Raw genomic sequence first — 14505 nt, forward strand, 5'->3', positions numbered from 1 at the left:
TTGACATTCTGCTTGATTGTAACCTGACATATCACAATCATTGCTCACAAAAAATAAAATAGCCTACGGTATACGCATCTTGATTAAAGCATGCGCTTACTTCACACGCACCACATTGCTCTCACTTTACCACTCTTTCGTCGACTCTCATATTACTTATGGTGTAATATGCTGGGGAACCACCTATAATACTCATATTGCGTCTCTACACAGTTGAGATCCAAGCCATCATAAGTACTTATAGTTCACGCTTTTCTAATGCCACTTCCTTACTACACGAGAATAACATCCTTACTATTTCTGGGCTCACTAAATACAACCTAGGTATATATTCTACAGATTTCTACATAATGAGCTACCATCGATTACATTTTCACCACCTAACCTGACAATTCATACTACTACCAGATTCACGTTAAACAAACTTTCACCAAGAACCCGCACTAACTACGGTAAACAAACCGTGTAATTTTTCCATATGAGTATGGAACACTTGCTCTCATTATGAAAAGCACAAGATCGTTACACTAATTCAAAAAGGAACTGAAAATGCATTTATTATTGATGGACTAATGAGAGAATTTTCTGTAACCGTTTCTTGTGCGTTCTTTTCTTTCTTTTGTTTTTGTTCTTGTAGATAAACTGCCGGTATTTTATTCCCATACCATTCTTCTTGCTACCATGAGATACGCTAAACCTTTTTATTTGTAATCAATTCTCTATTTTTGCTCTGTCAATGTTCATTTCCTGTTCATGTATACTACATTATATGCTACTGTTGCTTTGAGATCTCAGCTATCGTAACTGTACTTGTACAGAAGGTCCCGATACAGTCTGACTATGGGGCCTCTTCCTGCATACTAAATGCTTGTAATGTAGCCCAACTTGTCAATAAATTCTCGTTGACACAGCCGTAGTACGATTTCCAAGCAAACGACATTTACCAGTAGTGCAAGACGAGGAAACAACCAGTCTTCCAGCACGGCCGCCACTAATGAGGGAATCTAGAACCAGTAGCAGTCGCTCCTGGAACAGGTGATGCTCTAGCCCGAAGTAATCTTTTGGAGCCCAGATTGTAGAGTAGTGCAGGGGCACGCTGGGTACGCTTGAGGGCCGCAGTTGAAAACAGGATTGCAGAAGCTGTAACAGCGCAGTGCGTATTTGTTAAACAGTGGAGGAAACAGCCGTAATAAGAGTCCCGTGTAAACGACAATTACCAGGAGTAGTGCAGGGCGAGGAGACAAGTCCAGTCTACCAGCAGGGCGCCACTCGCGAGGGAATGTAGAAGCAACAGCAGTCGCTCCTGGAATAGGTGATGCTCCAGGCCGAAGTAATTTTTGGGAGCGCAGACCATAGAGTAGTGCAGGGGCACGCTGGGTACGGTTGAGGACCGCAGTTGATAACAGGAATGCAGAACCTGTAATGACACAGTGCGTATTTGTTAAACAGTGGAGGACACAGCCGTAATAAGAGTCCCGTGTAAACGACAATTACCAGGAGTAGTGCAGGGCGAGGAGACAAGTCCAGTCTACCAGCAGGGCGCCACTCGCGAGGGAATGTAGAAGCAACAGCAGTCGCTTCTGGAACAGGTGATGCTCCAGGCCGAAGTAATTTTTGGGAGCGCAGACCATAGAGTAGTGCAGGGGCACGCTGGGTACGGTTGAGGACCGCAGTTGATAACAGGAATGCAGAACCTGTAATGACACAGTGCGTATTTGTTAAACAGTGGAGGACACAGCCGTAATAAGAGTCCCGTGTAAACGACAATTACCAGGAGTAGTGCAGGGCGAGGAGACAAGTCCAGTCTACCAGCAGGGCGCCACTCGCAAGGGAATGTAGAAGCAACAGCAGTCGCTCCTGGAATAGGTGATGCTCCAGGCCGAAGTAATTTTTGGGAGCGCAGACCATAGAGTAGTGCAGGGGCACGCTGGGTACGGTTGAGGACCGCAGTTGAAAACAGGAATGCAGAACCTGTAACGACACAGTGCGTATTTGTTAAGCAGTGGAGGAAACAGCCGTAATACGAGTCCCGTGTAAACGACAATTACCAGGAGTAGTGCAGGGCGAGGAGACAAGTCCACTCTACCAGCAGGGCGCCACTCGCGAGGGAATGTAGAAGCAACAGCAGTCGCTTCTGGAACAGGTGATGCTCCAGGCCGAAGTAATTTTTGGGAGCGCAGACCATAGAGTAGTGCAGGGGCACGCTGGGTACGGTTGAGGACCGCAGTTGAAAACAGGAATGCAGAACCTGTAACGACACAGTGCGTATTTGTTAAGCAGTGGAGGAAACAGCCGTAATACGAGTCCCGTGTAAACGACAATTACCAGGAGTAGTGCAGGGCGAGGAGACAAGTCCACTCTACCAGCAGGGCGCCACTCGCGAGGGAATGTAGAAGCAACAGCAGTCGCTCCTGGAATAGGTGATGCTCCAGGCCGAAGTAATTTTTGGGAGCGCAGACCATAGAGTAGTGCAGGGGCACGCTGGGTACGGTTGAGGACCGCAGTTGAAAACAGGAATGCAGAACCTGTAACGACACAGTGCGTATTTGTTAAGCAGTGGAGCAAACAGCCGTAATACGAGTCCCGTGTAAACGACAATTACCAGGAGTAGTGCAGGGCGAGGAGACAAGTCCACTCTACCAGCAGGGCGCCACTCGCGAGGGAATGTAGAAGCAACAGCAGTCGCTTCTGGAACAGGTGATGCTCCAGGCCGAAGTAATTTTTGGGAGCGCAGACCATAGAGTAGTGCAGGGGCACGCTGGGTACGGTTGAGGACCGCAGTTGATAACAGGAATGCAGAACCTGTAACGACACAGTGCGTATTTGTTAAACAGTGGAGGACACAGCCGTAATACGAGTCCCATGCAAACGACACTTACCAGTAGTAGTGCCAGGTTAGGAGACAAGTCCAGTGGAAAGAGGAAACGAAGATACAATGGAAAATAGAAAACTCCCGACTGGATTCTGCCTGACCCATGTGGTGTAGAGAACTGCGAAACGCGAAACTTGCCATGGTTCTTGACGCCGCAGAAACTGACGACTTCCATTTTGAACTTTTTGATGGCGGAATATACTGGATTAGCTCCTCGGAAAGAAACGATGCATGAAGTGGACTATGTAGTCACAGTGACTGTTCAGAAGGATGGAGAGAGCAAGTTAACGTGGAACTCAACGAAGCAGCAATCAGAAGACGATCTCGAAGACACCAGGGAAATTCAGTACCGAGATGACTATGACTGTTCAATGCGAGATCTTTGACGCTTGGAATGGAAGAACGAGCATGCTCGGAAGAATCTGAACAATAACTACCATATCGCGCCATCAAGCAATTCGAAAAGACCAACTAGCAAGAAAATAAGGGTAGCATTTGACGCTTCGTGGTTAAGATCAGGAATGTTCCGAATGATTATCTTCAGACAGGAGATAATTTGAATGCAGATGTACCAACAGTGGTAATGAATTTTCGAAGAAATTCTTGTAATAACAGCAAACGTAAATAAGTTTGCGTTGATGAAGTTACGCTTGGAAATCTTAGAACCAGGCTAAAGTCGTGTACATGGAAGCAAAATCTTTCCAAGCAATAAATCTTTGGAAAGGGACATCAAACAGTTATGAGAATTTAAAAGCACTTCAAGATGCCGTTCTTACTTCATCAAGCCAAATCCGTATTCTAGAAATGAACTGTGACACGGCCGACGGTATTCTGCTATATCGATATGAAGACGCCAGTTAAGTGCTCAGGAATCGAAGTGGAATGCAGCCAGGGTAAAAATATTTGGTCGGCGGGAATTTCTAACGTCCTGCACTGTAACAGCTAATATCGGTATTCAATGACGGGAAAGAAACCGGAATCTTGGGACAACCCTCTCCCAGACAAAGATAAATGATCTATGGAGAAATATACCGAGGAAGATAAAGGACTAAATGCCTCAAGCGCGTATCGACAATAAGAAACTGAACGTAAGCATTGACACTTCTCAGATGCAAGCCCGGCGGGGTATTCAAGTGCAGCATTCATGGTACTGTTATATCAAAGCGGAGACAGTGCTGGTCCTGGCAATGGACACCGTAGCTCTAATGAACACCGTCGTCAGTCTCGCAAATTAGAACTTGGAGGTAACAGTAAAGTATACGACCACTTGTACAATTGCGCTGCATTGGAGAATGAAAATGCATGAAGCACCCGTTGAACACCTACTACAAGAAAAAAAAATTACTCAGTAGGAGAACAATGGGGATACGTCAATAGCAGTGAAAAGTTGAGCAGATATAACCAGGAGTGACCGTAGAAAAGATGTCGTAGTGAACAATTTCGTGGAAGGGACCCAAGTTGCTACAGGCCAAATAACCGTTACAAAATACCGTATAATAATGAAAGGAGATGATTCTCGTGTCAGATATACGTCGAAAATGATCTCAAGAAGAGACATTGAAGTTGACAAGTTCGGCAGTTACTTGAATATTTGGAGAGCAACAACGTGAATGTTTCGTTCCGTGATTAATATTTGAGGACAAGTTCTACGGTCCACTAAAAGCAAAAGAAATAAATACCGCCGACGCCTGCCTTATTTGGCTAGAACAAAGCGTGAATATTGAAAAAGCGCAGAAATTCAGCAAGCAAGCGAATGTGCAGACAGTAGTTGAATACCAGATATATTACGATAAAGACCGAATGAGACTCCAAAGACGCTTTCGGTAGGGCTCGTATCATAAGAGCAGCACCCGATCACACGTAAATGGAAGAAATCTGGAGTATTAGTGCGACACCTATGTGGACAAACTTCACGGTGGAGAACGCGGTACACTGGCGCGTATAATAACGAGATTTCGGGTAATCGGAGGACGAAAATAAGAAAGTAATGCGACAGTGCGTTGTGTGGCGAAGATACAATTTCAGATCCTTGTAAGAAGTACCTCCTATATAGGATAGAGTAACGAAGACCAAATTGTCTGAAATGGCTGGTCTACGTTTCAACGGTGCGCTGGGAGCAACTACAAAAACCAAGGAGACATAGCCAAAGTTTCTGTATCAACTTTCACAAGTGCCGTGGCAAGAGGTGTACACTGCGGAACTTTTGGAGGCGCTTCACATCGGTTTTCTACACTATTTTCGGCGTTTCTCAGCTCGAACATAAACGTGCAGAGCAACAATGCAAGACTTTCAAGAGAACGAATAAGGGATTGAATGCGGTCACAGGAACATTACGTCAATGAACAAGTGAACAATTTATGACCTATCACCAAGTGGAAATTTCCTCCCCAAAACATTGTGTGGGGGCGATTTCTGTGAAAGGCTCATTCGTAGTTTTCAAGTCTACCGCGGAAAGCGATCGGTGGATGTGTACTAAATAATGGAGAAATATACACCCGAGTATACGAAGTATGTTGTATCATTGGGAAACAATCGTTCACAAAAGTTCACGATGGATCTGGAGAACCTATTCTGCGAACCCAGTTTTTCTCCCAGTTTCTGCGGAGAAAACTAGGGGGAAGGGGGCGGATATTTAACAATATGACGGCAACCTTCGACAAAAGTGAAGACTACGTAGAGTTACCAAAGCATTGTGAAAAATGAGGCACTCCGAGTAGACGAAATAAATTACTGATGAGGAAATGAAATCAGCAAAGAAACATAACCAGGAACGGAAGTAATTAAACGTCGTCTTACTGGGAGAGCGACACACAAGTCTTTCGGAAACCCTGCGGCGAAGTTTTCCGAAGCATAAACCTAACCTCGAAGGTCTGTACAGTAAATAAATTCTACCGCAAATTTCATCGGAAGCCCACTAAATTTTTGTACTTGCGGGACCGGCAACGTGTAGCAACAGGATTAAGAAAAGGAGCACTGAGAGAACACTAACCATAGTCGTCAGGGGAAAACACGGCTTCATTCAAAAGCAGACGTTCGGAACCTTAAATGCCACAGGGCTTATCCGCCCACACGAGGAAACAACCGTAGTACCGGTGGAGCGTATAGATGGTACTTGTCAGAAGTAGTGCAGGGAGTTTAACGAATCTGCGTCTCCAAGCTGAAAGCCAGTAGCGAGAAAAACGCAGGCGTAACACGGCCGGAGAAGATGTGCAGAAGCGCCCGCTGGATATGCTTGTGAATAGCCGCAATGGAAAGCAGACGGTAGGAACGAATGAAGGAAAAAGTGGAGAAGGAAGGCAGGGAGAATAACCAGTTTAGCTTAACCGGTTTGCTACCCTAGACATGGGAGCGGGATGGGGGGATGAAAGTTGGGGAGAAGAGATAGGGAGCACATAACACGGCACACACATCGTTAGTTACTCTGTCACTCTTGCGTGGTACGTGACATCACTGTCACAGCCGCTTGCACAAGCCCGTCTCCTTCGTAAACCGAAGTAATCCTTTCGTCGCCTTCAGCTGCGGTGTCTGTCACCGATATGTGAAAATAGTTGCAGCTGACAATAGTCTATTCTCAAGGTGCGCTAGAACGGACGCCAGGGACTGTCTCTGAACATTATATTCAGGACAGTCGCACAGAATGTGTTCCAGCGTCTCCTCGCAAAGACAGGCACAACAGAGAGCGTTGCCGGCCATTCGAATTCGAAACGAGTAAGATTTCGTGAAGGCCACCCCCAGCCATAAGCGATAAAGCAGGGTGGCCTCACTTCGGCGGAGTCCACTTGGAATACAGAGATGCATCAAAGAGGGCAGGTGGTATTGACGGTTGCTCCCGTTGGTCTGGCTGTTTGGTGTGCACCATAGAGAGAGCGTGATCTCCTGTGCAAGCATTCGAAGTCTGCTAGCTGTGTCAGACCATGAAAGTGGTATGGCCTCTTCCTGTGCGTCTTCAAAAGCTGCCCGAGCGGCATTATCGGCGTCTTCCTTTCCTTTCAGTGACTTGCCAGCCACTGAAGCGTCACGTGGTGTCCTTGCTCCTGTGATGTATGGAGTAGGCATCTAATATCGAATACGAGCTGTTGGAATGGCCCACGACGCAGAGCTGATAGCACAGATTGTAGGGCTGCCTTTGAGTCGCTGAAGATTGACCATTGTCGAGGTGGCTCCCGATTGACGCAACAAAGTGCAGCGCGAAGAGCAGCTAGTTCCGCAGATGTCGATGTTGAGTGGTCAGTCTTAAAGCTGATGGTAATAGCTCTTGCTGGGGACAACCATAGCACCGGACGAACACTGGATGTTTGTGGAACCATCAGTATATAAATATGTGAACTGTCCGCGTACCTCTCGGGCAGAAGCAGAGAGTTGTTTCAGCACAGGCGACGTCAGCTCAGACTTTTCCCCGATTCCTGGTACGCTGAGATGGACTGTGGGGCTGACAAGACACCAAGGAGAAGCGATGGTTTAGATCAGCGGTGAAGCCCGAGGGAAGTTTGTCGTTGTACTTGACGATAGTTTTAGAGAATGATGATTGGTGCCTGTCTGAAGGTAGTGTTGCAAGGTGGCGATAGGGGGCATGTGCAAAATGTCTGATGTGCGTTCTCAGGACTTCCACCGTGATGCGAGTTTGCATTGGATGGTCCCCAGCAATCGCAATAGTAGCCTTTGTTGACGTGCATCTGGGCAAACCAAGGCAGACTAAGTGCTTGAGCTTGTGCTGCCTGCAGAACACGAATAATTGTCTTGCAGGTGATCAGTAGAGGTAGACTATATCTCAGAAAACCGAGAAAGAGCTCTGTAGAGTCATCAGTGTGTCAACTGATATCCCCCACGTCTTTCCTGTGAAGTAGTTAACTGGGAGGTTGCTGTCAGGCGCCGTTTCATGTAGGCCACGTGTGGGCTCCAACAGAGGTCTCGGTCGATAATTACGCCAAGAAATCTGGGCTCTGACATAGGAAATGGTCCGCCCATTGATTAAGACGACATAAGGCGTCATTGGTTTGCGAGTAAATGCCACCAGGGCGCATTTTTCTGGTGATATGCTGAAACCTTGTTCACACAAGTAGCTCGCTGTCAAAGTAGCCGCTTTTTGAAGCCGTACACATATCTGAGGACGTGCGACTGCCGAAGTCCAGACACAGATGTCTGCGTATATTGAAATTTTGGTGGTAGTTGGAAAGTATTCGGCAAGCCCAATAAGAGTGAGGTTGAATAGCGTCAGGCTGAGAGCACCGCCTTGAGGAACGCCCCTGCTGGTATAGGGTAGCGCCGTTGGGCCATTCAGTTAACACAATTATCTTGCAGATAAGTAACTTGCAATCCACAAAAATACTCGACCACCTAGGCTAACCGTCAGAAAAGCGTCGAGAATGGCCTCATGTAATATGTTATCGTATGCCCCCTTCACATCTAAGAATAGAGCTGCAGATAAACGTTTTCGGGACCTTTCGTGCTGGACATATGAAACGAGATCAACTACATTGTCGCGGGAAGAGCGGTCACGTTGGAAACCAGCCATGGAATTCGGATAAATCTTGTGTTCAAGGTACCATTCCAGGCGGTCAAGGATCACCCGTTCCATTATCTTTCCTACACAGCTAGCCAACGCTACTGGGCGGCAAGAGGCGAGCTCTAGCGGGGATTTGCCCTGCTTCAAGATTGGCACCAGATAACTCACTTTCCATTCGTCAGGAACATTTCCCTCCTATCATGAGGTGTTGTAGAGCCTCAACAATGCTATCCATGCGGATTCTCCGAGATAGCACAAGGCTCGGTATGATATACCATCTGGACCCGTACATGATGAGCGCCTGCAGAGAGCTAATGCCGCCTCGAGCTCCTTAATTGTAAAAGGAAGGTCCATGCGGCAATCACGGGAATGGGGGACGTCATCTCGGGCTGGAGGATCTGGACGTGTCGCTTGGTCTGCCATCCGCGCCCAAAAGTCATCTCCGACATCGATGTCCTGCCGCCCTTGGAAAAGCGCGAGCGCTTTGAATGGAAAACGCTGTTCCGGAAGGAAACGCAGACCTTGCACCGTTTTCCAAATGTGAGACAGTGGCTTGCGGGGGTAGAGTGTCTGGCAAAACGTCGCCCAACGTTCCGACGCTGATGTATCCATTAGACGCTGAATCTTCTTTTGAATCCTCCTGGCTGCCCTAAGATCACGGATTGATTTTGTGCGTCGATATCGACGTTCCGCCCGGCGACGAGGTGCTCGAAGTCTCTCTAATTCTATGTCGAAGTCGTTTCGCGTGTAAGAGATCGTCAGCACGCGAGTGGCGTTTCGCATCGTACTTTTAATTGTTTGCTCTAACCCAGAGGGTAGGCCCTCGCGGCAGGCACCTTCCATATCAGATTTGAAGTTCGCCCATTGAATCGTCCGAATGGTATTCCGTGGGCCAGATCTAGACGACAAGCCTTTGATTTTCAAATAGGTGGGAATGTGATCACTTCCATGTGTCTCAATATCTGGAAACCACTTCACATATCTGGCGAGAGAGAGAGACGAAAGCAAGGTCGAGGCAGCTGCCGTATTTCACGCCTCGAAGAAAGGCGAGGCTACCATCGTTCAAGAGAGTAAGGCCATAGTTGTAGGCGATGCTTGCTAATCTTCGTCCTCTTGCATTTGTCCTTGTACTTCCCCATGCTGGATGGTGTGCATTGAAATCTATGATAACCATGGGGTGGGACAAACACTCAAGATATTCGCTAATCTTTTAGTATCGAAATTGCTCGAAGGCGATACATACACGCCTATGAGAGTAAACGAGTTCTTTTTAACTGTAATGCATATATATTGATTGTCGTCGTGGGGCGCAATTGGTTGCAAAACATAGGCGAGTTCACGACGAAAAAGAACTACGATTTTGCTGCATGCACTATTGGTTGATGACATGATACATTCGTATCCTGACAGTGATTGGTTTCGACAAGTTGGGCTCACAAATGACGATGAGTAGAAACACATTGGTGTACACATACTGAGGGAAATCTGAAATTCGTGATTTTAGCCCTCTGGCGTTCCACTGGATGACGGACGCTGCCTTGACTTCTTTTCCGATGGATGGGGTATGGGCAGCCATTTTTCTAGTTGAGGGTTTCCAGCACTGGGCTTAATGCGTCCAGCACTTTAATTGCGCTTCGAGCAGACGGTGTCCCCATGTCCACTAAAATCGTTCGGATGGCCTCCATGAGGGAACGTAGCATCGAGATGACTTGACGATCTGTCTTAGGTGACTCATCAATGGCGAGAGAAGGCTCCGGTGGGGCCGCGACCTTCTGAGGTTCCTTAGCAAGGGAGCGGCTCGGTATCGTAGGCCATTCCTCTAAAGAATTAAAGAGTTATCTGATTCCCTCGTGGAAGTGCTGGGCCCTTTCGCGGCGCGACTAAGTGGTACCGTAGTGGAGCGGGTACTATCGCTTCGCGCATGCGCCTTCTCTGAAGACTTACGATCGCGTCGACGTCGACGCCGGACTACTTCGGCTGCCTCGGGCCGTATTGTCTCTGGCCATATGCTTCAGAACCGCGCGCTCCCTCTTGATGCGGGGACAGTCTTTCGACGAGGCTGCGTGAGGGCCCCTACAGTTGGCGCACTTCAGAAGCAGACAGTAAGAACCTGAAATTAGGCAGGGCTTGTTAAACACTCGAGAGCACAGCCATACTTCGATTCTAGTGTTCATGGTACTTGCCAGGAGTAGTGCCGGGCGAGGAACGAAGTCCAGTCAACCAGCAACAGTTCCCCGCCGAGGGAATGCAAAAGCGTTAAGACGGTTGGTGACGGCACGATTGGTTATCAAGGTCATCATCTGCGACGCAAGGAGGAAAGTAAACAACCGTAGAAGAACAGCTGGAACCGCAAAGAAGTGGACCACTCACCGTAGCTCCAGACCGTGGGCGACGTAAGGTCGCCGCAATAGCTAAAAGCTGGCGAGGCAATTTCAGAACGGCGTTTGCTTCCGTGATTCCACATTTCGCTCGATAGCACTGACGCGCCCGGGCTACCTTGTCACGAAATAGTGGGGTCGGGTCGCAAGGCCATTCGGAAGGGTCCATGTCCCTGACGCACTCGTAGAGGACGGCTATCAGCTGTAGCCTGCGCAGTGCCAGCTAAAACCTGAAGCTATACGCCGCCACCCCGCAACACGTGGCCCGTCCTCTTCGATTCCGGCACGGAGAAGACCCGTGTGGCCGCAAGCCATGCCCACGAAACCTCGGGCTTACAGCTAAGCAATTCTTTATTGTAGCTATACGATCGTAGTGACCGCTAGCTAGTGCAACTGAACAAACATTTAACTTCCTTAAGGCGTGCGCCACCCTCGCCAGCTAGACCATCTGGAATATGCACAAAGACCACCTGATGAGCGTTTCGGACGCTCGATGCGAAGCTCGCAGAGACGACGCTCGCCGTGACAAGGGGTTGCTGCGCAGGTCCTGGGGTTAGTGGCCACACTCAGACTTGGATGTCCAAACGACCACAGCCGTGGATGGATTGTTGCTCAGAAGCATCTGCTCTGGAACGTAGGCAAGAAAATACTTGGAATTTGGAGCAAAAACCAGTGCTGCCAAATTGTCACGTGTAATTTTGCCACATATGTGGGCGAAAATTTTCCACATGCCAGGACCAAATTTATTCAGAAAAGCATCTATACGCTGTGAGGAAGTCGCTTGCTCAGAACCTGTGGCCAAATTCACTGGAGCTGACTGAACTAAAACCCATTTGACAAGGAAACTCTAAACAAGCACGATGAAGTCCAAGATATGTGCGTCTGAATAGCCGGCAGTTAGAAAAAAAAAGGGGGGGGGGTTTCGAACCTAGGTACAGCGCCTTGATGAAATGCCTTTCACACCTCGGACATCGAGTTGTAGTGAGCTATTCACGCGTCCAAGCAATATATATCAATCAAGAAAGCTATCTGTAAATAAGAAGCTACACTTCCCGCTCCTCATCGGCATGTTTCAAGCGTCATACTTGGCTTAGAAAATAAAAATTACACGATGTTCAGTTGGTTATACATGGCCACGTTTTGTCTGAACACATGGTGACCCAAAACGTATGAAACTGGTGGTGATAACTCCGTAGTGGAGCAATTCAGCGCCTTAACGAACGCTCTAACCTGCTTTCCAGAAACCGCTTCCAAAATTTAGTCTTACTCGCACCGGAGACTCAATAAAAAGTGGCCGAGCTCGCTTACGTGAGCCTTTGGTAATGCGTGTCATTGTAACTTGCAGTCAGCTGCAGAAAGAGCAACCGAAGCTGGCCACCTGTAAGATGACATTAGAAATGTCGCAAAATAGCGTCCGTGTAATAATGCAGGCATGCCTCATGGACTTCAGTTGTCTGCTAAGATAAACAATTACTATTGCCCATATTTGTACACATTTTTTAGGCTTGTAGCGCAGCTCAGAAAGAGCAAAAAGGGAGGTGGAAGGGGTACGAAAGGGAACGGAGAACAGAGTGAACGTTCCCTATCATTACCCCCTTCCATCTTTTTTGCCCTTTCTGAGCTGCGCTACAAGCCTAAAAAGTCATGACATACCAACTCGCCCAAACTGCCACGCCTTTGTACACTGCAGCACAATCACGCGAAAAAACAACTTCTGACGTCAAACAAATTTAACACGTTTTTCATTGCCAGAATAATATTTCCCTCGAGATCTCGGACATATTGTCCACAATACGTAAAATTGCCCACCTTTTGGCAAAACTGCCTCGGGCGTTCTCCTCGCTCACAGCCATCCAAAACGGTCTTCTGCAAAACGAAAACAGCAGCGTGCTTATTGTTGACCACTCGAAGACAGAGCCAAAGTACGAGAGGTCAGTACGCGATACTCACCAGTAGTGGCGTGCGAGGAGCAAGGTTCGGACTGCCAACAGGACGCCATGGGTGAGGGATGGTAATGAAACACGGTCGGCCAGAGTACGAGTGGTGCACTAGGCTATATCTCGAAAGGTGCGTTGGGAGGATGGCAAACGGGGAGCAGCCCACTGCTTAACATATCATGGGCCTTAATCGAACGCAGACGTCGGGATCCTGAAAAGAGAGTTTCCGTACTGAGCATTTATTTCCACTAGAACATCCGAAAGAGTTTTGCACTGAAAAGATTTCTCGGTTTCTTGAAAAAGCATCAAAGTAATCTCGCGTCACCAGTGGCGTTTTGAACGGGACATGTTAACTGAGCTACGAATGTTGCAAAGGAAGCAATAATAAAACATGCAACGGTAGTTGAATGCAGCATGAATATTTCTGTACCTAAGATAGGCCTTTGATATAGTCAAATACTAAGCACTTTTCAGGGAGTTTTCTTACAGAATTAGTGGGTGGGGGCTTAATTAGAAACTGTCTCCAAAATACTAGCAATGGGTTTCATGGGTGCATCTATCTCCGAGCTAATGTCAATGGCTAAAGGTGTATCACAAGGGTATTTTAGGGCAGCTTTTATTTTTGCTTTATAAGTAAATATCGTTACCATTCCACCAATAGAAAAAAAAAGGTTTTGTACGCGGATGACATGAATTGTTTCGTCTAGCGCCGACTTGACGGATAAAATCAAACCAGTGGTTGAGGGAGTTGTCAAAGTTGCCAGATGTGAACGAGCTTCAATTGAATTGAAGCACATAAAGCAAAGCAACGTGACCATTTTTTTTTAAGGTTTCGAAGCATGGGAGTAAACCATTAAGGTCTAGCGGCATTGATCATATAGAGCGGACAAACAGTATAATATTGGATGCTTTTCATCACTACCTTGGAATGACCACGTTGGCAATTTAAACGCGAAGCGATCTGGTAGAATAGGTGCTTTAGGAAGGACGAGACCAAATGCCACTTAAATGCAGCTCAAGCCCATCTTCATCTTCAATGTATTGTCATGTGTGGCACAACTTCTAGTACTAAACTTAAAAGGCGAACGACGAAATAAAGCATTTCCTTTCGCTTTAAACTTGCCGAAGAATTGACTACTAGGGATTCCCGAAATGGTTACAAATTGATATTCGCAATCCAACCATGCCCGTGCATACTGACGACATATTAATGCTGAGGTTAAGAGATCTATAGAAAAATTGTAAAACCAAGGACAAATTATGGCAGACAGCCTTGACCTCTTGAACCCCGCTGTCGGGAATGGTTGTAATATTGAAACTGAAATTCAGCAAGCCAAGTCCTAGAGACATTTCAGCAAGCTACTAATCCTTGTTTTTTCCTCTACGCTTAGGTAGTACAAAGTTTTTTTTTTCTCTGCTTTTTAGATGCCAGGTTTTCCTGGGCTATCCAAGTTTACGCCACAAACGGTTAGTAGGGATTTCTTCGCCTAAAAATGTATTGCCTTAACATTGTTAGAGAATTGTTCTTTCATGTTTACTCGCTAACGACGCATACTTTCTTCGTAGTCCTTTTTTTTTCGCTAATTCCCTGTATCCTCCTCTCACGCAATACTCCTTCGGGAGCCTGTTAGGTAAGTGAATCAATGAATAAGTAAGTAATGGCCGACATAACATTAAGCTTTGTTTAGTGTTGTGCAATTATAATTACTACATAGTAAATGCATTTCATGCTTGCTTACGAAATGGTAGTCCAGATAAGTGAATTTTGATGGAGTGCATGAACATTTACATTTCATTTTTTTATTTTAGTGACAA

General features: G+C 46.9%; 2 long non-coding RNA genes across 6 annotated transcripts in view; one reads left to right on the plus strand and one right to left on the minus strand.

Moving 5' to 3' along the window:
* Positions 1-14505, plus strand: part of LOC135915778 (uncharacterized) — a 500939-nt gene that overhangs the window by 67526 nt on the left and 418908 nt on the right. The window lies entirely within an intron of this gene.
* The window catches only part of LOC135915781 (uncharacterized), a 31591-nt gene that overhangs the window by 3513 nt on the left and 13573 nt on the right, over positions 1-14505 (minus strand). The window contains exons 5-15 of one of the 5 annotated variants that reach the window (XR_011514129.1): positions 12704-12901; positions 12563-12619; positions 11224-11380; positions 2880-10675; positions 2603-2802; positions 2326-2525; positions 2049-2248; positions 1772-1971; positions 1495-1694; positions 1218-1417; positions 945-1140 (exon numbers count right to left, since the gene is read on the minus strand). This is a non-coding gene — a long non-coding RNA (uncharacterized lncRNA). Of the gene's footprint in view, positions 1-944; positions 1141-1217; positions 1418-1494; positions 1695-1771; positions 1972-2048; positions 2249-2325; positions 2526-2602; positions 2803-2879; positions 11381-12061; positions 12132-12562; positions 12620-12703; positions 12902-14505 lie in introns of all 5 variants that reach the window. The other 4 variants (XR_011514128.1, XR_011514130.1, XR_011514126.1 and 1 more) reach the window with 4 other exon arrangements.

This window comes from Dermacentor albipictus, chromosome 4, assembly GCF_038994185.2.
Source record: "Dermacentor albipictus isolate Rhodes 1998 colony chromosome 4, USDA_Dalb.pri_finalv2, whole genome shotgun sequence".
Lineage (NCBI taxonomy): Eukaryota > Metazoa > Arthropoda > Arachnida > Ixodida > Ixodidae > Dermacentor > Dermacentor albipictus.